Genomic DNA, 24,684 nt, shown 5'->3' with positions numbered 1-24,684 from the left:
TAAACAAACTAGATAAAATGTGTTAAATAGGGAGCTTAACAGGTCAGATGTTGTCACCCTGGACAAAGCCAGGCTGGCTCTGGCTTTATATTTAGGGCAGAGTCCTGCATTGGGTCGGGTACCTACAGTGCCCTGGCAGGTGACCCACAAAAAAAAAAAAAGAGAAAAAAAAGTGAATTGCTGGTGGTATTTTGTTGTAATTTTATTCCTAGGTTCAGGCCTTGGTGAAAAAAACAAAAACAAAAACATGCAGGTCAGATCGTGGGTGCTGGCTGATAAATATATTAAAATAAAATAATAATAACAATTTAATTAAATGTTTTAGCGTTTCAGTGCTCTGACTGCTGACTTTGTGCGCCAGCTGGAACATGAGAGCCGCTTCAATGAGATGTGTTACGTTAACTGTGGAGATGTGCTGCTCAGTTTTATGACTCATTAACATCATGGGCATGCAAGTTTTATAAGCAAAAAAAAATTGATTTACATTTTTTTATTTCCTGAAATACTTTTGCTTTAAAATATATCATCTTAGTTTCACATGTATGAAATGTCCCACAATTATCACTTTAAACGTGCCGCCTGATGGAATTTGAAAAGCGCATTCGGGTCAGGCCGTGGATCTTGTGTCAGTTGGTCGGGGCGGGGTGTGGAACTAATTGGTTATATGTGTGGGTAGTGATCTGGATGTGGTGTTGCACATCATGGTTCTGGTACAGGACCAGGACTTGAAGGTCAGACCTGCAAGACTCTGCTTTCGGGTACAGATATGAGATTAATATTTTCTCCTCTAAATCTGGGCAAGAAAGCAAATATGCATATTTTGCAAACTGTCAGCCCTATTCCTATCAGCAACCTGGTCAATAGGACACCATTATGGCCCCACAACCCTGCATAAAGACCGCAGCATTATACAAAAGGGAGCAGAAGGTTATGAAACAGTTCCAGCAATAAACAGACAGATAAATAGATGGCATAAATACAGGATGTAGACAGATGACAGCACATCACTGCACACATGTCCCTTCATTAACTGAGAAAAAGAGACGCAACTTGCTCTAATGAAGTCCGCCAAAATTACAAAGCGTCACACATGTTGTTAAATTTGCTTTTGTTCCATTTTTATTGAATCTGTTCCCCACAAATGGGGAGGTTTGCGGTGTTGGAAGCCAAAAGCAATCACTACAAGGCAGATGGAGCTGTCAAAGGCAACATCTTTGAAAATGAATCCAGCAGCAATTTGTTTTAGTCGGTCAGATGACTCCACTGACTTAATTTGCAAAGAAATTCATTTTTTAATCTGACCTACGCTGAATCTCTGACCAAATGTCCAACCTTTCAGAATGTGTTTAGACTTCTCCTGTTATATGAGACATGAGTTGACAAAAGATTTCCTGAAGTAAGTTATGATTATATGACCGAGCAGAATGATTCCTCTAAAGCGCAGCTCTACATTGCCAAAAAAAGTGTCTCATTATGCAGATAATAATTGGTGCTGACAGTCAGTGATGGGTGAAATAGAACTGTGGAGTAATTACAGAAGTAGATTCATCATAGTTACTGTCTGTAATTATGTCTTGGCAGTTTTACTGTAATGCGGTGATGAGACAGATTGTAGAGTAGAGAATGTGCGAGGGGCTGCAGAAAATCTTAAGAAAAAACCCTCCGTCTTACAAAATCTAAACACAGTTGGTGCGGTCTTATCATGTAAGCAGATCATATGTAGCATGGGAAATATGAAATACAGATACGGGCTCCTCTTTGTAGGCTGCAATGTGTGAAATGGAGAGTTATAACAATAACCTTTCCTGGCACTTTTCAACATCACAGTCAAAGTGATGGTGCTTAAAGTCACTTTCCCTATATCTCTCTTTCATCTTACATGTTTTATTCCAAACTGTGTGGCTGCAAGACAAAAAAAAAGTTGGCGCACCAGAATAGAAAAGGCAAGCACAAAAGATCAGCTTATGTTTTGGGGCGAATGCTTATTCACATGTTTCTTCAAGGCCAAACTGCAATTAAGACAAAAGCAGACTAAAAACAAATCTGTAAGCAGGAATGTGCCCTGAGAGCCTTAAATCTCACAAACACACTGTGCACTGTGTTATCACCGTACAGTTCAGCTTTGTTTACCTCGCTTCTCTTGTTCAAATAACAAGGTGTTGCAGCAGCGAGTCAATTTTGTTTATATATACCCAAATCACAAGTTTGTCCCAGAGGGTTTTACTATACATATAACAGCAGGATAATGAAAAATGCTGCATAAAATGATAAGAAAAATGATTGCAGGATAAAAAAACATAACTAATCTTGGGCCAGCTCGAGTCCAGCCACCTTACCCAGGTTACAAACCCTGATAGAGCTGAGCAAAGTTTTTATAAGCCAGTGGTAGCACAGCCCTAGGTGGTTCATCTCAGCTGCACAGTGTAGATGGGAGGTCTTAATGCTGGTAGGTGGCACAGTGGTGTTACTGTACACTTTCTACAAAGAGGCTTTGAGATGCAGGCCGGTGGCAAATTGTTGCTTTGTTCACCTTCAGCTTCCAAAAATAAAGTACAGCCAAACCTCAAAGGCTTTTTCTTGATACTGCTGAACTGGTGCTTTAATGAGGACTCTTTATTCAGATACATGAGAAAAAGTACAAGATGGAGGCTCCGGTATGTCTTTCAGTGTAGAAGGTGCTCAGTACATGTACAGACAAATCTTTATCAATGATTATTCAAAGTGAACTGACTATACTGAAGCATCACTGTCACTGAACAAATCAGTAGCTCTCTGCAGTGGAGCTCCCCTCAGTAGTCACCGTGTCAGCTCCACTTTGATTCACAATACATTACTTATGCATTAAAAGCATAGTCAAAGGCGCTGTACTGTATGTGACATTCAGAGCATATCTATGATTCAAAGTCTGAGCTAGGACTGTCTGTACATGGCTCTCAATATGGAGGTGGCTGAGGTAGTGGCTGGCAGCAAACAGCTTGTTCTCACTCCCAACTTGTCAAAATCTGCTGCTTTAGCAGTAGAGCTTAGATCGGGCCCAAAACATCCAGCCCGACCCCAACCCGAGCCCGTGCATGTTCTGTCCGAGCCCAGCCTGGCCCGGCCAGTCCCTGCAACTGTTATTACGAGCCTGAGCCCGGTTTAAACCCGACTTTTTTTTAAGGATACGAACGTGGACATTGAAGGCTGACTCTCGTCTTTCTTACCATGGCAAGCCTTCGTAATGTGCCTCTTAAGTGTTGAGGTCCCTGTCTTTTTGCTGTCATATACCAGCATCGTGCTGCACTTGGTACACTTGACAAAGCCGACACACACGTTGTCACCATCGACAACTCACACGTGTGCGGCCAGTTGGGTCGGGTCAGGTCCAGGTTGAGTTCAGGCTTAGGCAGAGAATCTGAGCTTTATTTGGCAGTGATTCTGGCGTCAGATACTGACGTGCAGAGGCACCTTTGGCGCTGGGCGGCGGCTATGTCTGACAACTACCAACTATACAGGGCAAAGAAGATTACAGGGTGGGTGGGAGGGGTAGTGGATGGTCAAACAAACACAGGACTTTCACACGGAAGCCCAGTGAAGAAAGAAGAAGAAATACTTAATCAATCCCTAATGGGTAATTCAATATTTTTCACTATGTTGTCATATACACAGGCCCAAAATACATACACATGCACAAAGAGGACTTGTCCATGTATAAAATGGAGAGATGTCAGAACGAGGGGGCTGCTAATGGACAGGTGCCCCGAGCAGTTGGGGGTTTGATGCCTTGCTCAAGGGCACCTCAGCAGTGCTCAGGAGGCCAACTAGCACCTCTTCAGCTACCCATCCACACTTGTGCCAAACAGGGACTTAAGCCGGCGACCCTACCCTACTGCCACCCGTGTTTGTTTCAGTGTTCAGTGTTTGTTTCCCATGTGAGACCAAAAGTCATTGGAGTTTTTTAAAACCAACACTGTGCTAGTATGTGTCACATGTAGTATGTTACATGACATTTAGGTCCACCGACAAAACGGTGGTATTTGAAAAGTTGGGATGAGAACGGGCTGCAGCTTATGTTGTTATAACGGTGCTAACAATGGCAACAGTTCTGACAAAGCTAACAGTGTTAACCTGGGGGACAACTAGAGGGTGGATGTTGTGCCTTGACAAGTTACGTCACTGTTGGTCGGGACAGCATTATAAGCAGTAACCATCGTGTGAACGCAGTGCAGAGCGGCAGTGATTAGCTTGTCAGTGGGATACACACACAGGGACTTACATGTACTAACATGCACATGCAGCTGGACCAGTCTACCACAACAAAGAACGGTTATGTGGCCACTTCTCTTAGGACAAAAGTGAACAAACTATCGTATTTGTGCTATGAATCAGCAGAGTGATCCATGAATTCCACCTCTACTTCAGTATGCGCTTCTTATATTAAGTTCAAGTAAAACCAAGAATCTCACAACAGAATTAATATGATAGTAATAAATCAAACAGAGGGATTATTGGTTGTATTTCAAAGCACATACTGTGAGCAGTAGAAACACATTTTATAAAGGCTTGTAGCCCTGTGCAATGGATATGATGGATGGCAGCGAGACAAAATGAATGTCCCCCAACACCAGAGATATTCTATTAAAGGACCAATAATTTAATTTCAAGTTCCCTCTGATACCTGAGATTGTCTCTGCATGGAACAAAGCTAGTCTAGAGAGATGTATGTAGTGTTAGATTTCCACCTACTTATTCTGTATCATTTACTACCCTCATTTTAAAAAAAATGTGATTAAATATTGTATCGCAGAAAACCTCTCAGTACATTTCAAAATTAATAACACTGCATGCTTACTGTGCTTCTTCGATCTCAGTTAGTGCACTTGAGAAAATAACTTGCAATGTGAAACTGTCAGTGTTTGTGACATTTTATAGCTTAATTATTGAAAAGAACAGCATCCGATCCATAATACATCAGCAGTTGCAGCCCTAGTTAGGAAAATTACTGGACGAGCATGGCAAATGATTTGACATCCTTGAGAGCAAAAGCCTTTTTACACTGAGGCCAGTACAAACACAACCAAAAAATCCTTTATCTATACTTTGTCCTGAAACATTGCCCTTCTACAAAGCAATTACAGAGGGAAACGAGGAGCCGCAGGTACTCTTTTGGAATACAAAGGACGACACTGCAGAAAGGCTTCGCGTCTTTGAGCACTTGGACACAAAGTGATTAACCTTTATCTCTCAACCTGTCCCTGTCAGACATCATTAGCGAGGAGATGCTCGCAAGTAAAAGATGGCATGAAACAAAGAGGAACATGATGTATGTAAACCCCATTCATTTCGTCACAGACGGATGTCGAGCGATGGAATATGTTTTAATGTGCTAATATAATGTATGAAAGAAGACAGCACTGCACCATGCTGCTAAGAATAAACACTCATACATTATAGATTAGTAAATGCACTGCAATTAAGCTGAGCTCATTGTCACATTTTCGTAGCCACACATTTCTGGGCTGCTCATACTGTCATTTAAAAGTATATTCGTGGTGTTTTATTTGAGGTGAACTTATGTTTTTCATAATTTTAACTGTCATTCTGACTCAAGGCAAAGCACAAAGCAGTTAAGGATGGCTTTTATTTCCTCACTGCTTTTCCTTTCCTGTCCATTCTCTGGAAGCTCAGTTCATGGTGGCCTCGACATGTCATGACTTGCATCACTCATAATGACTCAATAACATCATGGGCACGCAAGGCTAATGATGAAGCTGTAGCAGGTAAATGCAGTTTTCTTTTTTCCCCATATTATCCCTAGAGGTGTGCTCATTACAAGTGAGCATAATCCTCAACGTGGCCCCTTGGTTAGACCTGTTATCTTACTATATAATGACGAAAACTCTGTCTGTGGGTGTGTCTGTGTGTCTGTTCCATGTTTTTCTCCTCACTGACTTAGTCAATCCATGTGAAATTTGGCACAGTGGTAGAGGGTCATGGGAGGATGCGAATGAAGCAATATTACATCAATTGGCCAAAGGGGGGTGCTATAATAACTGACTGAAATTGCAAACTTTGAATGGGCATATCTCATGCCCCGTATGTCGTAGAGACATGAAACTTTGCACAGAGATGCCTCTCCTCGTGAGGAACAAATTCACATCAAAAACCCATAACTTCTGGCTATATAGATTTTCCACCATTTTGAATTTCCTGAAAAACACTTCAAATCGATCTCTTTCTAGGAAGTTTGAGCAATCTGCATGAAACTGGGTGAACATAATCTAGGGACCAATATCTAAAGTTCCCTCTTGGCAAAAGTTGGTTTTCACTGATCACCATGCAACTTTGTAGGCATATGACCACACATAATCTGAGGGGACCCCTTCATTATTGACCTAATCAAACAAAATGGGGGCGCTAGAGAGCTAATTTCTTATCTAGGCCTAACTGCCATATCAATTTTTACTAAACTTGGTAGATATGTAGAACAGGACGCCTCAAGGTGACTGGAGAAATTTACCTCTAATTGGCAACTGGGTGGCGCTATAACAACAGAAAAATGCTTAAAAATGGCTAAAATGCGACCGATCACTGTGGCTCCCCCTGTGGCCCAATGTTTTTTCTAATTTTTGGTATGACTAAGTCATGGTATGGTATGCTGTACATAATCACGGAAACTGTCAGTGTGTCATTCTGTCAGTCAGTCATTCTGTTTGTCCCACGTTTTTCTACTCACTGACGTGGTCAGTCTATGTGAAACTGCACATAGGCATTGAGGATTGGCATAGGTAGAAGGTGACAAAGCTACCAATGGGTATGGACTAGTATTCTTTACTGTGGTTATTATATCCAAAAATGTATAACAGTTTAATCAGTGCATTTTATATTAAAAGACAGAACCCAGACTGTAAAAGTAGCCTGGTTGATACAAAGAGGTGTGATTAAGTGGCCTGCATCTCCTATAGATCTCATATTTCCAGTCACAGATATGGACTATTAGCATGATATACTAAAATCGACCACCCTCAACTGGAGCATCCACATGGTAACTGTGCACCATATGAGTTCTCCCATTTACTGAAAATCAATTTTCAATCAAACCTTCACTGCAGATTCTCCCTCAGACAGAAAACACTACACATCAGATTATTATATATATTTTTTCATTTGAGTTAATTGAGATAATGGATGCTGAAAATGTGGCGAGAATATAGCAGCAGCTTTAAAGAGAGCTTCTATCCACACTAAATCAGACATTTAGTGTTTCTGCTGCTCATAAAATAAGTAGCCTATAGATGTACGCATGTAAAACGTGTTCTTGAACAAAACCTGTATTTTACAACTGAGAGAATTATCCAGATTCATCATCACTGTTGGGGAAACTACTTTGAAATCATTGCTTTGCGAGCTACCAATTATGTCACACTGGAAGAAGTTGAACTAAAGGAAAGTTACCCTAGGGGGAAATCTGGTTTAGATGATTAAAGCTACTCAGAAAAAGTGGTTCAAACTACTTTTGGGGGAAAAAAATCAAATTGACAATGTACATGTGAAATAAAATTAGAACAAATATATAATACAAAAAGCCACATGTCAGCAAAATGGGAAAGTACAAGGAATGTCCATCAGTCAGACACCTGATAAATCAAGCGACGCCCGCGAGCTAGTTCAGACAGTCAACTCGAGCTGCACTGATTCATACACACACGTCATACATCACTCCCCATATGTCATCTACAAACACATCCTCCAAATTTGGCGGTCTATTTAAGCTGCAAAATCTTCCCAGCTCTCCCTTGTCTATGCTGCTGCTGTCCTGAATCAGTACTGCCGCTCGCTCTTTCAGCCCCACTTCTACCCCAGCATCCACCTGCAGGCTCCAGCTAGGGGGGAAAAGATTTAATCATCACTTCCCAATATCTCATGTAAACATATCTGCGGGATGTGATGAGGCCGGAGTCTAGACGCCAAACTCTAACTATGTTCTGCTGTTGAAATAAACATTTAAACCTGAGTTGTCTGACTGAAGTCGGGGTGGGGGTGTTGCACCAAGCAGGATTACTCGGTTTGACAGGTAACTTCTAAAACAGCATGCAACAATTTCTCTTAACATTTGTTAATAAGCACTAATCAAAGCTGACTAACTGTGGCCAAAGGGGGTTTAATTACAGCAGAGAAGCAACAATAAAATAATGTTTAAAAATCATTCCTTTTCTTTTATGGCCCTAAATTGTTCATAATTTCAGTAGTTTGCTGCACACAAAAGTGGCAAAAAGTAATTACCTTGCTATGCAAATATGGATTTAGCTGAACTACCAACAGGCTACTGCAAAGTAAATGTAGCTCACTACTCCAACACTGCTCACCATATGCAAAGAAAGGTCATTTGTATTCTATTGTGGACTTCATGTGCAACTGAAAGCATCTCGTCCAGGGGTTTGCACTCAGAGTTCAAATAAATATAATATATGATATAACCTCTATAGAAACCAAAGGGAAAGCTGGTGATTTTGTGTGATGCTCAGATCAAAACGCAAACACAGGAATTGAGAAAAATCTCACCCCGTGTCTCTTACATCCATACTTTATGATCACACAGGGACCCTGAAAGAATATTACTGCCCTGAATACATTTTTTAATTAAACCATCTCACTGGAATATCTCTTATTCCTCAATCATCTCCACCCCAGAGACAACACTGGGCCTGGAAGAGCATTTCTAATAGAATTTTCAATTATCTCTAATGTTACAGGACTAGTTGAACTAATCACACATTTAATAGAAGAGATGTATCACGCTGTTGGTTGTGCTGCATCGTATCATGTCCTATCCGCTGTTTTACAGGAAGACTTTGCTTTTAAAACAAAACTCTTAATGAAAGTTAGATGATATTTTACTTCTGTGTGCTCAATGCAGCTCGGTCTAAGTCACGTTGAGCGTCACTTAGAATAAAGAGTAAAAATAGACGGCAGCTGCGAGCCTAGTTATATCAAAGCTGACATTTCAAAAGCTAACAACTTTTCATGTTGTCTTATGTTACTCCCTTACAGAATAAAGAAATATGACATTGGCCCTAATGGAAGAACCACTCATAACACCAGATACGTTGTCAATTACCAATTGATTGCAGAGATTTTTGACAGTAGCCCTCCACACACCTTAGTTTTCTAAACACTTAAAGAGGTAACAGATAGGATTCGGGTTTTTTTTTAGCTTGGCGCCACCTAGCGTCAGCAGTGTTGCTCGCACTGTTGCAAAGACCAAATTGACTGTGGGGATCAGAGATAATCAATAAAATGTAGGCTGTAAAGCCACCAGTATACCTCTATGTATATGTAGAATGAGAAGGGGTGTGGACACTCTACTAAATAAATGAGTAAAGAGACCAAGCAACAATTATCAGATTTATCTGAAGAAAAAACAAATAGTAATGCAAATAATTATACCAGAATGCACAGTACCAGTACAAACAACTCACAGTAAATTATACCAATATGCACAGTATCAGTACAAACAACAGCAGACACATAAGGGATAATGTATAGAGAGCCGGTGACTGTTGAAAATCACTGTTCGAGGGCTGCCGTAGAATGGCAACAAGGATGTCAGCCGACCAACACTCGCTACCCGGTCCCTGGTTACGACGATTTGCGATGCTGGCCAGCTAGAAATGAACAGGCAGCCAGTACAGTACAGTCCTCTCTCGTCTTGCTAACATTTAGCCATGTTACTTACTGATCCATTAGAAAGAAAGAAAGCTGGACACCGGTGTCACAGAGCTCCCTCCATCTCTTGAACACCTGACTGAGGTTTACTCTTGTTTTTCCTCTTCTTTTATCACTCTCCTTTTTGTGCATCCTCGCCTCCTCAGACAGATTAGCTCGTTTTCTTTTGGGAGGCCGTTTTTCACTTGTCTCCAAACTTTGTCCGTCTGCCATTGTGCTCCTGACTCAACTATCTCATGCCCCGGCCAGTTCCTCATAAGGACCAGCTCCAGTCCCTGATTGGCTGACCGACCAGTTTGGCAATACATGACGCATATCCAGCCGTAAAGCAGATTTTTTCCACGAAAATTCGTCCCCGGTGGCAGAAGCTTATTGCAAAGATTGAAAAGCCATTAAGTAACCTATGTAAATGCTGATAGTCTGATTTTACTGTGTATACTACCCTGTGCAAACCACATTATTTTCATAATGATATATATAAGCAAAAATGCTGTCTGTTGCTTCTTTAATGTTGTCTAGACATTGCACCTACATCAGTAAACAGATATATGATGACACATAGCTTTAGTAAATTAAGTTTTGTTGGCAGTGCATTCATTTCTATTTGTAGTGCACAGATATAGTTTCTGTGTAGTCACACTTCATTTTGTTTATAGATTAGTTTGCCTTGAGTCATTCTACTATTGTACTTCCTTTTTATTTGAGTTCTGAGTGCTGAGGATGACCCTGCTGGATGCTGCTGGAAGGACATCTTGTCAGGCCAGATAAAAAGGAGAGCTGTTAAATACAAGCGTGGCAAATCAGACTGTACCAATACCCATTTTTGATGGTCATGGGCTGACTTGGCTTGCTTTGGTTTGGTCTTCTGCAGACAGGTGAGTAGAGCAGCACACACAACTTGTTTCAAGGGGAGAGAGGGAGTCATCAGGGGTTGGCTACAGTCGGCAAGACGCCACTGCTACCTGCTGAAGGGCGGCAGCCCAGCTTTTGGACCTAATCTGAAGAGGGCCTCTGCAAGGGACCTCTGGCGCAGATCGGCGTGGCACAGTGCGTCTTGACTGATAACGGAAACGCGAATTGGCGCAGCATGGCTTAACTGGCCAAGTGACAGTGGAAAAGGCCCACAAGTGTCCACCACATCACAAGGGAGACTATTAGTTTGTTGGTGCTTTTGTTGTTAGTCAATTGATATATTATTTACATTAACAGACTAAGGGTCCATCCCAATACTCACACTCCCCCCACACACACCCCTCAAAATTGGCCCTAGCCCTTGTTTTTGTGCGTTCCTGTGAAGGGCTAGGGTGTCCCAAACTTTAGGGAATTGCTTTTCAGCCCTTAAAATCCCCACTTAATTTGAAGGGCCATGCGATGCACACTTACGAACCCATCTCAACTCAGGGGAAAATTGAATTTCCCAGGATGCATTGGGAAAACTATTCAGCCAGGCCAGTTTTCCAGGAAGATGGCAGCCTCCATGAGCAAGATTTTTAACACAGTTTTAAGTACTATTTTCGCAAATAAGCATGCAAAATATGTCTGAATGTATTATATTTCTGCATATGCATTGTTATCTGCAAGCGTTGAGTTAGAATATGAATGCTTGAAAATTGCTAATTCACAATGTAGCCAACATGAATATCTACAGAGTTCTCTGTGCAAGAAGCCTATCTCGGCGATACGCGTGACGTAGGTGAACACGTCCATTATGCTAATTTGCATGAAGTGGCGTCCCAATTCGTAGGTAAAATTTCCTACCCCTCAACACTACCCCTTTGTCTATGAGGGGAATCTATCTGGAGAGTGCACTTGAAACCAAGGGGTAAGGTTAAGGGAGGAGAATTGGGATTGGCCCTAAGTGTCCTGTTTTGTTTTATTTGTAGTTTAGGTAGTAGTGTTTGTCTTTGTGTTACCCCTTTGTCTCTAAAATTGGTCTGATCAGTCATTACACATGTTCCCCTTTGTTTTCTATCAATTCAGTTGTAGTCAGTTTATGTTAAGTTATTGTAGCCTGGGTTTTACTGACCCATGTTAGGGCCAAGAACTTTACTGCATATTTCATTAATTGTTGGATTCATTATTGGGTGAATAAACCACCTTTTTAGTCCTCAAAAAGTTGCCAGCTTTGCTCTATTTCCTGATTATAGCCTAACCAGAGTCATCTTTGGGTGTTGGGTGCTAGCTTATTAGCTCACAAAATACATGCCATTTTTTGGACAACTTTATTTTTAGCTGTTGTGTGTTTTCACTTTGACTGGGCTAGCAGTTTCCTGTATGCTATGCTAGGCTAAATGCATCTGAGAACAATCTCTCTACTGAAAGCACAGAGATGAAACAGATATTGATCTTCTCATCATACACCTGGAAAGAGTGTAAACAAGCACATTGCTTAAAATACTTAAAGTGTTTTCTGTGTTTGAATGACTAACTTTTTATTGGTACACTTATCCACACTGTCCTGTCATGTTTGAAGGAGTCCTGCAGGAAATGTTCCTCAGTCTGTGCAGAAGATACCTGAGAAGAAAATATAATATGTAATGTTGCCATGACAATTTTTGACTATGGCTATTTTTTTTTTGTTTTGTTTTCACTGTCAAATAGCTTTTAACATCATTTCCCCCAAGTGACCTTGGACTGCATGCCTTTTACATTTTAATGTGCTGAATATGTTAATGAATAATTCTTTGATCTGTCAAAGTTATTTTTCGGCTGCCAGCAGAAAATAACTCGCTCCTAGGAATGGCTTTTTACACAAGACCCCAGGCTGGTCAAGCAATCATGCCCAACAATGGCTGCAAAGCTAGATTTGACTGAGAAAATATCCTGTTTACAAAAGATATTTTCATTTGGCTCTAGCTCCCTTAAGCTAGAAAGAAAAGCCTCTGTCTCAGATTTTCCCCTTCTCTCTCAGTTTTTCCCATCCATCTCATTCTGGCAAATAATACCCCAATTCAGCTTTCAATAGCCTCCAAGACAAGCTCTTTAATCTTGTGCTGATATTACTGCAAATGGACCGATGAAACCATGTGCATTCATCTTCCTCTGTCAAATGCCACCACCATCTCTTGTTGAAATCTTGTTCTCGTGTTGTTTTTATCATAATAATTGATACAATTATTGGCTAACTGATGAATACACCACCAAGAAGCAAATAAGCAGGATATTAGTTTCCATCTAAAGTCTAATTTCATTCAACTCCCACTTTTTCATGCAGAAGCTTCAACACGCAGAAGGGAGGTCATATAATTCTCTCACACACATAACATTACCATGCTGCATCCCTCCTAACAAATCAATAGCATTCCCAGTCGCCGTTGATTTCAATCACGTGTTCTCATTAAGCGTGTCTAACTGGAGAGCTCTTCCTCCTAACATATCACTGAACAGATGTTGCCCACCACGTAGCAGAGGAGTTGACCTTTTCTCTCCTCTGAGGGAAAGAATACCACCCGAATAGCAAATTATCCTGTTAACAAAAATCTGAGGGTGTCATTACACTGCTAAAAAGAAAAACGTCAACTAAAGTTATTAAGTTGATGAGGTGCAAAAATTTTTTTGAAGCAAAAGCAAAAAAAGTACAATACTAACTTCCCTGGAGCTCTCCACAGACATGTCAGAATAGCAAGTAAAAAAGTGCTGGAGGAATGCTTTGGGGAATGATCGAATGGTTGGGTTTTCTCGATTCCTTCGGCTAAAATGTTTCTATTTAACTCAAGTTTCAACTAAAAGCTCTTTTTTTTCAAGCAGCCACAACAGTGTCAACTCCAGTGCTTTAGGATATATAGATTCAGGACACTCTTCCACTTGTACAACAAAACACAAGTCAGAATTGATGTTGCGCTTAAAGCACATCATACTGTATGTTTCAGGACTCAAGTACTTGTCGTCCTCCTGAGCTATGCCTCATACGTTTTCTGCAGTCACCACCGAGGCTCCACTCCAGTAATTGGCTGGGGATTTTGAGGAATATCAGTTCCAGGCAGGCTGTGCATTTCTTTGTGCAAGGTGCTGGTACAGTGTCACCTTCACGGGCTGTCCCGATGCTCTACGACCAAGAGAGAGAGAGGAATAGCGCTGAGATCACAGGCATCTCCTCGTATTTTCAGCGATAACTACCCTGGATCAAGAGGGAGGGGATTCATAAGACGTCTTTGACTCACTCTACTCATAGATGCCGGGCACAGCATCAAGGCCTGGCTTAATGATGTTGACACTAACGTCATTATAAAGACTAAAGCCCAGCGCACTGCCACATAACACAAAATGAATGCACTTTTCAGTACCATCAAAAAACTCTTATTCTCCCTCCAACAGTCTCTAGTCTATGCTCTTATGTGCAGATTTGTTGTGTCAACTTGCCATTTTGGCCCCAGATGACACAGCTATAAATATGGATACAGACAGGCACCAGCTCACTTTCTTTTGTAATGCAAATGCATGCTTTTAAGACACATGCTCTCAACTTGAGAACAAGTAGAAGAACCCAACAGATCTTTGTTACCTCAAATTAACTATAATATGCTAACTAACGTAGCATATTGCTGTTGTAGTTGTTGTTGTTGATATTAGTGTTTCTGCATTATGCATGAGATCCCGCTATAGTTTGTCTTTTGTCCTTGCAACTTGCTTGTAATACCTCACTGCCGATCAACCAGGTTCAAATGCACCTGCTTTATAATGGTGCAACAGTTAACACTTTATGTCTTCACAGATCTCACATTTGCCTTAATGTTGCAGAAACAAATAAAGAGAAAACATTATATTATCTTGATGCACAGTGCCTAGATGGAGGAGGGGTGTATGTAGGTGATAACTGTAACTGTCAATCAAGTTCTAGTCAAATGATTACATCTGTAGTTTCCTGTGTAAAGCCCCACATTCTGTTACACAAGCACAGCTCAAATGGTGCCTGACTTAACAGTATAAACGAAGAACAATTTGTTTGCAATTTAGTTTTTCTTGTTGTTGCCTTTTGGCAGTAGGACCAAGCTGTGACAGCAGGAAGAGGCAAAGCAGGATAATTCTCTTGAATTTCTTGAATCAGTGAGACATGAATTTTAGTTCCTTATAATAATACAGTAGAATATGTTTAGTTTAACAAGAGGGACAGTGAAACATCCTACATGTATGTTTATGTGGAAACACTCCATGTTCTGCTGAATCAAACAAGCAATAGTATTTTGGTATACCCTCAAACTTGAGATTCTATTACAAGCCAACATTTGCCACTTTAGCCTTATTAACAAAACTATTAAAAAAATAATTATCCTTTGAATCCATTATTCGACTAAAGATTTGGGCACTACATAAAAGATCAGTACAAATATGCCATTATCGTGCTGTGCAAAATGAACCAGGTTAAACCAAACGCAGGATGAGCTTTAAAGACCATGATGAGCAGGAACGATGTAATAAATGAAAATGCTTAACTGACTGACATCATGCACCATATTGCATATTCAGCTGAGTACTGCCTGAGAGAGTCTACAGCACTGGGACTTCAGTGGGAGTTTAAATGAAGGGGACCCTCAGAGCTCCAAAAGGAATAGTTCCTGCTGGCAAACACAGCTGACTTAACATATCACAAACTGCATCAGATGAAATTTTGCCTTCATAGCTCTCTAAACTAATGGAAGCCTACATTTAATTATAATGAGATGATTTCTAAACATTCAGTTGAACCGAACCAAGAAAACAAGATCCGCATTTTCCTTTTACAAATTTACTTTACTGAGTGGGAGTGAAATGTCTCGGTGTCACTATGAACTCACATTCCTGAGTCTCTGTGAGAACATGTGCAACAAATGAAAATATACTTTAACTGATATCTGCAAGCCAATGCCAGTTTTTTTTTCATGTTCTTGCTTCAGTATGGTTAAAGATGCCCTCCAGATGTATTTAAAAATACTTGTCTTTGAATATTAATGAGTACACAAAAATACCCAGTCAAAAGTTCTCAAATAATTATCACTACTTGAAAATTCAGAGTTTCTCAACATGCAAATATCGTCCATGTCAACTGCTGGATACAAGATGTTCTCTACTTCAGTGAAGATTCTGTTCTCAGTGTTTGTGACCTGGAGGTTTCAAGTCTCCACATCACACTGCTGTAAGCTACATATTAGACTATGATCAGCGCACAAAACTAGTTGTGATGTCACAAAATCCTGCTCGTAGAGTGAGCTCAGAGAATCTTTCCATCTTTGTGAAAACAGTCTAAGGGCCTATCTTCCACTGGACGCATATCGGCATGCAGCACAACAGTCATTGCTGGTTTCAAACTCACGCAGTTTTCATTCTCACGACCAGTGCCCACGCTGTGAGTACTAAATGAATTTGCTCCCATCTGTGCGCCAATGGGCATGTAGGTCTTAAAATGAGGTGTGGTCAGGTGCGCTGTTGGCGTATTGCTATTTTGAGGCAGCAGAAAGCAAGTGCACCATTGGCTAACAAAAACCTGGTCTAAAGTCAATAGCATAGTATTTTCCTGCAATTTGAACGGTGCAATAATACATAATTGATGAGGAAGATATTACTTACATTCCCTAAAATGTGAACATAGCAGAGAGCACAGCAGAGCCGCAGTCTGTTGCTTCCCATAAAGAGACGCTGTGCACATTTATGCACAAAAAGCAGCATAACTTGATCAGTATCAAAATACATAGGACACAGTGTTAAATACTGCCCTTTGTGCCAACAGGTGGTGAGCACTTACTCGAGATTTTCCTTGATGTTGGGAGTGGTAGGGAATCAACAGGTGGGGGCTCTCTGAGTTGCGGGGGGAGGTTAATCTTGGCCAGGGTGACATTTCAGGACAACTGGGCATGGGACACATCATCAGTAGTGTGGCCTTGCATCACTGGGTATTTCGACCTTCAACACTATACACCCTCCGCTGCCAGGTGATCAGCCCGTAGCTTGTGTCCCATGCCTAACCGTCCCTGAAATTCACCCTATTGTTCCAGTTTTCAGCTGTCTAACTGGTGAACAGGCAGGGGGTTCTCCGGTGGTTTATGCTGATGTACTTGCCCAGCACGGATCGTTCCGCTTAAGCGAAATCCACTGGCTGCTTCTTTCCGCTGCCTCCAAGATTGCTCTAACGGTCTTCCGCAAGGCCTGACCATGGCATCCGAGTTCTTTCAACAGTCTGATGGTAGACGATGCCACAAATCCTCTGCATCCAACTTCAACTGAATAGACTTTGGTGTTCCCGCCATGCTGCTATGCTTCTGCTGCTAGCTCTGCATAGCGCAGCTTCTTGCGCATGTAGGCCTCCTCAATAGAGTTCTCCCATGATTATTTCAGAAGCTAAACGTTAAGTTCTGTTTCCCCTGTCAAGTTTATCACTACAGTTTTTAGTTTGCTGCTTGTATGTCCCACAATATTTGCTGCAGTGACATTACCACCATTACTGCATTACTCTCAGCAGAAAATGGCTCACTTCTCCAAATTGCCGAATCCGCCCTGTAAATAGCAGTGTGACAAGTGCAGGTGCACCTTGCTTTTAAAGGGAGTGGGAGATGACACTGTGACTGGTTGAATTCATGTTGTGCCCTAAACACATCTATGATTAACAAGGAACTAAATACAAAGCCTTTGCCCCTTACGCCTTATTGTGCACATAGATTATGTGTTGTTAAACTCACAAAATGGAGTTGGACACACACTAAATGCCCTTACGCGATGCACTTTAGAGCATGTGCTATAGATAGTTTAATCGCAGTGAAACTTAAAGATCCAGGTGAAGGAATAAGCAATATGCAAAATAATTTCTTTAATGGAAGGGGACTCTGAGGTTACAACAAGACTGTCGCTAGGGCAAGTAAACTATGCTCTGGGTTAACCAACCCAAACACTTGGTTATAGAGACAATGTGGTTATGGTTAATTGTAGGTTAGTGACTGGATAGAAATGAAGTCAGACACTGGACATAAATCATCCAATATGAGCATACTTCCTACAGGACACTGGGCTAGATAGGAAGACATTTTAGCATGACAGCATCAGAACACTTCTGTAAGAAAGCCGACAGATGGGGGCAAGTGAAAGGAAAACAAACAAAAAGTGTTCTTCCTCAGTTGGTGTTTTGATAATGGTGTTGGAGAGTGCTGTCTAACAAGTCAGTCCTAATTCTCAGTCCAAAAAAATCTGAATAAACTGGGCCTGCTCAGCATTTTGAAACCACAGAGCATGACTGGATGTTAATTGCTTAATTGTACCGTGCAGTGCACCTGTGTGGAAGCTTCTGCATTTATTACATTTCTCCACTAATTTACTCAGGTTTTCCCGAAATGTGTTACCTGTCTGTTTGTCCTAATAAATTTACTCAAGGTTCTGAGACAGTTCTAGACCGCCTCTTAATACCTTCAAGGGTCATTTTGGATTATTTGTTTTGTAGATGGAGACAATTCTTTGCTATTTATGCACATATTTTTGCACTGGCCCATTTCTCCTCCCCGGAGAGCAATTTGTTACCTCAGAATGTACAAGTTGGTTTTTGAGGCATTCAGAATCGCAGACGCGTGAGGAAAATAAATCAGATTTGGGCTGAGCTCGGAGACTGTTAAAGACTATGAAGTTGCTCAGCTGACTGAGACAGACTGTCACTCAGAGAGCATATATGTTAAAAGATTACAACACAGCGCTGCTACAGTGGACTACAGAGAGTATCTTACTGTACCAGCTCTACTGGAACCATAAGCAAATTATATGAGCCAAAAATAGCAGCAGATTCAGAGTGGAAAATCATTAATATTGACTGAATGACTACTGACTCTGAAAATATTATTATTTTAACAGTAGTAGTGATATTAGAATTAGCATTAATATCTGATATTTGCAACTGTTACACTCATTTAAATTCAACAAAATAAAATAGACCAATAGATTTAGAGCATTTAGTCTGTCTACACTGTATCATTTTAGACAAACAGCATCCAAAATAACCCGCTATTTCACAAAGGAGTCAAAAATGCCGCAAAATACCATCTGTTACCTTGAAATTCACAACAATAGACATATAAGTGCTGCTCTGCTCTTTTTGGCAGAACGAACGATTCTCGCTATTCACTTCAATTTGAATCACACGAGTCAAGATGCTCGCTCACGTCAGGAGCAGCAACGTTGTTAAAAGCTGCTTTGTCATTTGAGGGTCACGGCTCCTGCAGAACTTGTCCAGGGCCCTTTTTGTCACAGCAATAAAATGGGTTGGTCTCCTAGTCACTGGGGAAATCAAGTCAAACTTCAACAGCCTGCAGTTCAGACTCATTCCTCTAATAAGGTGGGTAGAAACCAGTCATGGACTGGAATTGTTCCTCAGTGCCTCCTAGTGAAATTCATTTTTTCAATCTTAGTATTTGTACTCATGAAACAGATGGAATAGAGGAGAAAACGGCCCACCACTCTGTGTGATCATGATGTTTTTTCACATCAAATTTTGAATAAATCTGTCAATAATTGCAGTATGTTTAATAAGACAACACAATGATACCGCATGCATAAATATGGTTACAAATTGCCAATACTGTCAGTTTTAATATTAAGCTGAATCAAAAATGATGATATTATTTGAAGAACAGGAGGAAAGAATATTGTTGTATCTACTTAAACTACACAGCAATGGTAGCACAAAGCAAAGGCCAGTAAAGACCGGATGTAATCAGCAGAATATGTATAAAAAATTGCATTTAAAATTCTGACAGTTTTTGCTGCGTTCTCATAAGCGAGAAGAGTCTAATGAATAAGAAAAAAAACGAACTAACTATACAGCTGGGAGGCTGCTCCAGAGTCTCGTTTAGAGATTGAATACAAAAAGTAATTACAGTATGTGTGTAGGCGGATCAGACTGATTAGAGCTGGGAACATATTTTTGATGCACACACACAGTAACGAGACACTAAAAAGCAGGTGACGGCTATATATAAATGTAATACAGCAAATAAAACTGTAGCAGGGAGGGAAAACATTTCAGTATAGACTATGGGTGGGGTGCATTTCATTGCTTTGCCAACGCATTCTCAAAATAAACTTAATTCTTCTGCAAAATTATTGCTTTTTTTGTGAAAATGAAAATGTTGCGCTACATTGTAGAGTAAATGAGACACAAGTGTTCAATATGTAATATTTTACAATTTCACAATTAAGGGACTCTTATAACACCGTTCTAATACAATCTAGACAACTTAATTCATTTTACTGGACAGATCAGCAGTTTGAGAGAGAGACTAAAATAAAAATGTTTTATTACTGGAAAGCCTGTTTAAGTGGGTCCTATGAATAGGAAGTGGGATCGAGGCTGTAATCGCCTGGGGTTCTTCCAGACACGGAAAAGGCAATATAACAGTTTTAATTCCAGCTGATAATTTGAGGGACTCGAGTGGGCTAATCATCACTTCTGAACCATTTTGGGTATTTTCCCACGAGGGAAAGCTCTTAAGATGTTCCTCAGTGTACGATGAAGCAGCATGTAGTAAACAAGACTCAGAGATTTAATCCTATATCTAGATAGTATTAAAAACTGTGCACATACATCTGTGTGTCTTTTACTTTGTCGCAGAAGTTTACTTTACTCAGGAGCAGGGCCACGCCTTGACCACTTCTTATCACCTGTCAAACCTACTTATACCTAACCTCTTAACTAAGCCTTTACCCCTGCACCTTCCACCTTCACCCAGCCCTGTTCACTTCCATTCATCCTCTCATCCCTTATTTTATCCCCTCCATTTTCTCTCCCTCTTCTTCCCTAATCCTGTGCATACATACCTCTCCTATCTCATTCTTCCACCTCCTCCCACATGTTGTGACCTCTTCGGTGAAATTTGCTTTTGAATTTGTCTGTACACCACATTTCATGATAAAACAGATGCAGAGTCTTTGCAGGCCTCTCACTATCTGATAATCGATATCAAGTGCTTCTCTACATGTGTCTGATAACTGATAATGTTGCCCCTACACTGTGTTAATTACAATTCTATTCTAATTCTTCAATTAATCCATCATTTCATCTGATAGGAAACTGAATATTTGGGGTGTTGGACTGTTATAGTGAAAAAACAGAACTTTCAAAATGTCACCTTGGGCTTTAAGAACGATTTTGCACCATTTTCTAACATTAAATCGACAAAACAACTGATAAATAAATCAATAATGAAAATGACTGTTAGTTGCGGCCCTAAAGTAGATCCTGAAAATACAGCAGGTTATGAAAACACACATAAAGCCAGCACTGTTACCAGTGGAGCATATTCTCAATGTACATACACCATATGAATCATAACACCCTGATGGGAAAAGCCACTAATGACCCCTGAGTCATACAGTATGTCCAAGTGCCACACACTGCACATTAGAGCAGGGAATTATAGGACACAAACCTGGGCAGTGATGCAACATGTACTGTAAACACTCAGAGGGAAAGTTATACTGTAGCATACTCACACTGGAATAAAAATACATAAAATCTGCATAAAATTTCAACATGCACAACCGACAGTGTTCAATTTCTCAGGCACACACTGCACAGCTGCACTCAACAAACCAACTGGTCTACAACAGCTTCACTGCTGTCTCACAGACGAACGATGACACAAACAGCTATTCATGTATTTTATCTGATTAGACCTTTTGTCAGGACGATGGAGGCGTGTTCAAACTGGGCTTCACTGACACCTCCCTCACTCTCTTATGTACACTTTATTCCCATTATGTTAGAGTCGCACAAATAGCATTTTTATGATTCTTTAGAGTATGTGGAGTTGATTTATTGAGCTGTTTTGCGGCGCTGCTCTAAACCTGGGAAGCCAAAACAACCATGATACATTATAGTTTTAGCTTAGTGTATACTGTATTGTACAAAGCTGGGACTCCCTGCACTGTAGCAATAGAAATAAAATCAGTAAACCATCAGTAGAATGGGCACGCCCATTCAAAGCAATGTAGCAAGATGATCAGAGTGGTGGCCATGTTTGCGAGCAGGCTAAGTGGCAAGTGGCGAAGTCACTGAGATGAGGTTTGGCAGTAAAGACGACATGAGCAGTGGAGTAGTATGATTTTAAGTAAGCACTCAGTTGCTTTTAAAATATCACTCTGTTTATTTCCCTGTTTCTTTTGTTGCCAGTAATTGCATGTCTATTGAAACATGATGTAACGTTACTGTAGCTGGTGGGAGCCACTATTTAGCAGGCAAAAAGAGGATGAGAGAGAGACTTAAAGAGAGGCCGCGGGGATAAACAGGGTGCAGATCAACATATTTTTACATCTAACTTGAAAAATTAAGGGTTTATCTGCACCAGAAAAGAGTTGGTAATTGATGGAGCAGTGGACTAACTAACTAGATGACTAAAATAGAGAAATATCCTTTCTATATTTACACAATCATTCTTTAATATTAAAAATGTACATTGGAATTTAAAAGTTCTGACATCTTTATCATAGATGATAGATGATTTGGTTAATTTTCCATCCAAGTTCATATTTTAATGTGCTAAATGTGCATATCAACAGCAATTTTTTTTAATATGTGTATAAAGAATTTGCTTTAAACCCATTTAAGTGAGGTTTAAAGGAGATGGCATCGACAGTCCAGTGTTATGCACTGCAATATACAACTTCATTAGTTCCAAATGGATCTCTCTCTCTCTCTGCTCTAATTATTTACTGTAAAGCTGCCAGGAAGAGGCTGGCTGCATTATGTGTGTGAGTGAGTGTGAGGGAGGAGAGGACAAGTTCTGTCGAAGTTGTTGCCATGCATCCTGGCATTTTGCCACTCAAATAGGTCAGAGGATGTTATACATTTGTTCGCAAAGAATGTGTCAAACTGTGCTTTTAGAGAAGAGAACGAGCTGCCAGAAGAAAAGGAGCCATGCACATGTGAACCTATTATTAGCAAGCCTATGCCTGCGCTGACAAGTAAATGCTGCACTATTGTCTTGACTTGATATCCATTATAGAGCTACATGGACAGGATGTGAGACTATGCCGAGGATAGAGTAATGTTTTAGCTGCGGATTTCACAACAGTAAAAAAACAAAAGCTACACACATAGTACATCAACAGCAACTAAATAAATGCTGATTGTAAGCCCAGTGTAACAAGGGAAGCAACACTGACTAAGCAATGATACCGTAAACTTAAACCGGGGATTATGGCTTCAGACTCCCTAGACTAATTACACCTTGCAGAAATGTGATTAGTGTGAGCAGTCACAGTAAGCAGGGTACAGACACGGACACGGGAGTTATGAGCACGAGCTCTGCAGCAAACAAAATAAACACAAAGATGCTATGGACACACAGGCGTCTGGCACAGAATGCTGCTAACTCTATGAGCAGATGGACATGTAATGGAAACCATCATGTGGCTGAACAAAAAGGGGGACTGGCTTTTGATCCAGATTATGATCGAAAATGTCCAAGTCATGGCAGCAAGAAGAAACACAGCCCCACTGGAGAGCTCGCTCACTCTTGACTTTGAACTTTTAAAGCTATTCAGATTATTTTCATCATATTATTTTACATTTAAGTGGTTAAACAACATCCTAAAACACCAAGACAGAGTCAGAGATTGATAAGTGAATAAAGTTGTGCATCTCACTGATAGAAAAATCGAGTAAAATAAAAAACATAATAAACTACAGTTGTAATTACTTGTCTAAAAGATGCTAAAAGTGATTTTAAACATTATGCATGTCACTAAAATGAGTTTTAATGATACAAACTACAACTCTATGCAAGATTTTCATGACCCTCTCATGCACATTTTAACTCGAGCCTCCATCTCCTTCTGACACCAGTGCAACACTAGTACATTTTTGCATTGGGCCTACCATACTAAGGATAGAAAACATGTTCCCACCGTTTCTATGACTACTCAAAACTTCATTAGCGTACACACAAAACATCATCTCAACTGAAAGCATCAGATCTTGTTGATTTTTTATCTTCAGTGGGCTAAAATTGCAGCTGAACACTGAAGTCTCACTGAGCACCATTCATTATTGACCTATAAATAATAATAATTATGATTTTAAAAAGGCATATTTTTAGCCTACAAGCTGACAACTGAGGTAAGGGCCCAGAGGGACATTTCATTTATCTGTAAGTGAGTGCTCTCTCTAAATCTTATGTTATTACTCATCTGTCAAGTCAAATAAAAGGCTACTTTTTTAAATTTAGCAGCAGATGAAAAATGACTTTATTAATCCCCTGGGGGGATTTTCAATTGTTTGGTCCTTGTTATTTTACACAGACATTTAGGAAATGCACACACGCATTGTGCACACAGCACCCATGGGCATGCAGTTAAGAGTGAAACATGAGTAAAAGGCACCAGCACTCTGCAAACGACATTAAAATAATAAATATGTCTGTTTAAAGTTTGATATGCGACTGTGCAACTTGGCCACCTGCACCTCCCATCGTCCTGGACAGCCTACGCATTTGTATCCGTTAGGTGCAGAGGTGTGAATAGGATGGAGATCAGTATGTGCTCAACGGGGATTGAGCCAAAGTAGCTGCATCACTACAGACCCAGACGGATATAACCGCAAGGCAGGGATCAAAGCTCCAACAATAACCGGGACACCCGAAAACCTGCGGCTGAGCGCACGGAAATGAGGAAGGACAGATTATTATATGCGGATAGGCGATTCTACAAACACTGCATAAATTACTAAAAGTACAAGCATCACATTACACTGCATTCCGCAAGATGAGTGAAGCTCAGCCTGCATCACACACGCCATTAAAAAGACAGAAAGCATCCTTGGTCTGCTTACCTCACTCAGTGTCTCCATCCCACTCTGACTTGTGGTCCTGATGATACGCTACTGCCTCGCTCCAGCATCCTAAAGCACTGTTATTCGACTAAAGGGGAGGAAACATCATGGTTAGTGCAGCCGGGGCTGACGTGCCCCCTGACGAGACAGAGCCGGCCAATCAGAGTGTAATCCGATAGATCCCTTACCAATCCGCTCAAAGGGAG

General features: G+C 40.6%; 1 protein-coding gene across 1 annotated transcript in view; it reads right to left on the bottom strand.

Moving 5' to 3' along the window:
• The window catches only part of b3galt1b (UDP-Gal:betaGlcNAc beta 1,3-galactosyltransferase, polypeptide 1b), a 72,239-nt gene extending 47,680 nt beyond the window's left edge, over window positions 1-24,559 (bottom strand). The window contains exon 1 of the mRNA XM_078174494.1: window positions 24,479-24,559. The gene's annotated coding sequence lies outside the window, so the exon portion shown is untranslated. The remainder of the gene's footprint in view (window positions 1-24,478) is intronic.
• Window positions 24,560-24,684: the final 125 nt, after the last annotated feature.

Source organism: Epinephelus lanceolatus, chromosome 14 (assembly GCF_041903045.1).
Source record: "Epinephelus lanceolatus isolate andai-2023 chromosome 14, ASM4190304v1, whole genome shotgun sequence".
NCBI classification, from domain to species: Eukaryota; Metazoa; Chordata; class Actinopteri; order Perciformes; family Serranidae; genus Epinephelus; species Epinephelus lanceolatus.
This window is presented reverse-complemented; position numbering and strand designations above follow the sequence as displayed.